The sequence below is a fragment of the Buceros rhinoceros genome, unplaced genomic scaffold (assembly GCF_000710305.1).
Source record: "Buceros rhinoceros silvestris isolate BGI_N320 unplaced genomic scaffold, ASM71030v1 scaffold406, whole genome shotgun sequence".
In the NCBI taxonomy this organism is placed as follows: domain Eukaryota; kingdom Metazoa; phylum Chordata; class Aves; order Bucerotiformes; family Bucerotidae; genus Buceros; species Buceros rhinoceros.
Genome location: NW_010415566.1, coordinates 49129 through 52189, shown reverse-complemented (window position 1 = coordinate 52189; position 3061 = coordinate 49129).

Sequence of the window (3061 nt, the reverse complement as noted above, 5' to 3'; positions counted from 1 at the left end):
CTGATAATTTAAGCATCAAAATGACCACTAACCCTCTTCTCCCACTAGACCCTCCCAAGCTAGGAGGCCTGCTTTAAGACTCTAGAGCAAAACCTTTTCTTAGAAGTGTAACGTTTCATCACATTTCTTCAGCCTTTCTGGAATTAATTAGTATTAAAATAAAGCAGGAAAAAAGGAGGGTGCTTTCTGGAGGTGCCTTGTTTCAGCCCCTCTGCTCAGACAGATGGAGCAGATGCTGCTAAAGCTCCTACCCAGCATGCTACACACGATGACTTTCACATTCCCACAGCATCTTTCATAATAAAAGGTTCCCCAGTATTCCCAGTATGGGGGAGTTCCTGGATCAAAAATGTGATGCTCTGCTTCCAGCATGCAGTGGAAAAGGGATCTGCCTCCGGTCTGGTTTATGGTCACACCAAGGGGCCAACTGGTCCCAAGCAAAATTTGTGCAGTAGTTCTGGGAAAAAGGCTTCACTCTTGCAAGTTGTACCATGAGTTCTGTAATCACTGTGGGGCAGTGGGGACTCTTTTCAGCGATGATTCAAATGTTGGCTAATTAAAATCTAATTTCTGGGAAATCAGTGAATTTTGCTGAGAAATGCTTTCCTTTAGCAGCAAATGAAACTGAGTTGGGGAAAAAAATAAATGAAAAGAAAAGGAATACAGTATTGGGGTTTTTTTTTAATTTTTATTTGCTGTTCCACTCCATCCTCTCCCCAGACTTCATTAAGTGACTCTAAACTGAGTCTTTCATAAAAAATCTGAGCCTTTCCTAAAGCTGGCACCATTTTCTGAGCAGAAACAAAAGCTGAATTAAGCGGGCTAGTGGAAGCCACAGGCTAGGTACCCTCACAAACCCACGCAGCCGTTCAATGGGATGGGACAGAGGATGGTTTTGCCCAGGCTGCAGAATACATTTTCCATGTAACTCTGGCAAGGTACAGCCTTTGACGTGGAGAAAGGGTCTTCTGTTTGGTGCTGGATGACTTTATTTTGTTTAAATCATTACTGGAAGCCTCTTCTAGTTTTTCCATGCCACTATATGACTGACCAGCAAAACCACAAATGAGACTGAAGGTAACTGGAAGGCAGCAGAGTGCGGTGAAACGATCGAGGAGCTTGCAGCAATCCTCCATACGTCTGAGCAAGAGGGACCTGACAGAATGTTTTAGAGTTCAAGACACACGTGGAGCAACGGGCCAAACTGGATTGCTGAGCAAAAGCAGCATCGCAAATGCTTTAATAATAACTTCCCCTCCCATTACCCTGCCAATGTGGCTGATAATTCAGTAAAACAGCAGGGCTATCTCGGGACCGGTGACTCGGACCATACCAGTACCTCTGTGGTATTGAGGATCCGGGCCAGAGTGAAATATTGATTAATTATCTTGTCATGCTGGTGCTTTGTTAGAGTCTGTAGATAGGACTTGAGGTGGTAATAGCAGCTCCTTCTAGTAAGGCTCCTGTATCACATGGGAATGATTTGTTGACTTATGGAAAACAACTACAGGGGATGAACAATAGGATGATGCTGAAATAAGCTGGAAGGGTTGGGGCATTGTTTTTTTTTTTTTTAAATATTGAAATAATAATTTTTTTTTCAAAAAAAAAAAATATTGGGCATTGTTTTTTTTTTTTTAAATATTGAAATAATATTTTTTTCAAAAAAAAAAAATTAAAAAAAAATCACTGTAGCAGAAAGCCAAAAACACTGGTTGTCACTTAGCAATCTGCTTGCATCTGAACAAGTGCATCTGTGTGGTCCATCAGGGCGGGTATGACACAAAGACAAAATCCATCCAGTTTTCTTTGTTTATTAGGGGGATGAGATGGCTCATCAAACCTGGGTTTGCTTTTCAGCTCATTTCTCTGGGCGAATAACTCTGCCACTGAGGAAAGGGAATGAAAATCAAGGTCATGGTATCCACAGGGAGTTGAAGGACACCTTATGATATGCTCCCCCCTCTCTACTCATCACACCCAATAAGCAGTGCCCCATGGTGGGATACTTGGACAGGAAAATACAAAGCCCAAGACTCTCAATGGGAATATCAGCCTGGGGATTGGATGAGGTGGTGGCAGCCACTCCCTGATAACACACCTGGGTACGTGCAGGTTAAACTAACCCTATGGCTGAGCCCAAGGAGTACTTTTCCTAACAATTATATGATAGGAGTGTGATACCGTAACCCAGAACATTAAACTCAGGAGAACCTGCCCCTCCCTTTCTCCACCTCCCCAGATCCCTTTCATCTAGGGCAGGTGAAGGCAGAGCTGATAAGAACTGTCATTGCATCAAATTAAAGGGGAAAACGACCTGGAAAGTTGTTTGCAGATAAGACTTGACTTGATTAATCTATTTGTTCTCTTTATTTGGCAGAAACCTAAAACCTAAGCCCAAGTTTCACAGTGACTATAACTGCACTAAAAATAATAGCCTATTTATGCAATTATCTGCATGTACCTGACCATTGGCTCAAGCCGGTGAAGTGAGTACAAGAACATGCACTCAGGAATTTTTTTTTTTTTTTTTCCACCAAGGTGTGGTTTAGGCTTGCTGCATGAAAACCACCGGCCTAGGTCTCAGTTTGCCAGAGGTAAGTGCAAACCAAAGGCAGCTCATGCCTGTCCTTGGTGGGTTTGGATTCAGCCCTGCTGATGCCCCTATTATAAAACAAGTCAAACCATAGCTTGGCTGAGGACAGGAATTACACATGCGGGTTATTCTGAAATGTAACTTCTGGTGAGCCATAGAAGCTCTATGTGTAGTGAAACAGGCTGAGAGAGGAGCACCCCTTGTCCTTGGCCTGGAGACGAGGCTTCCATCTTTAGAGGTACTTTTGGCTTCAGTGGAGCCAGATTTAACCAAACCTCCTGCAAATCCCATTCCCTAAATGTGCCTTTTCCCGTGGCAGAGTGTTGGTTTTAACACGCATTTTACCCCCTGCCCTGGTTACTGACACCCAGCGCTGTGCTCCCTCGTTGCTTGCTCGTGCCAGCTCACTCGCATCTGGTGACAGCAATGCTTGGTGCCACTGCTAAAAAAGACTCCACAGTGTGA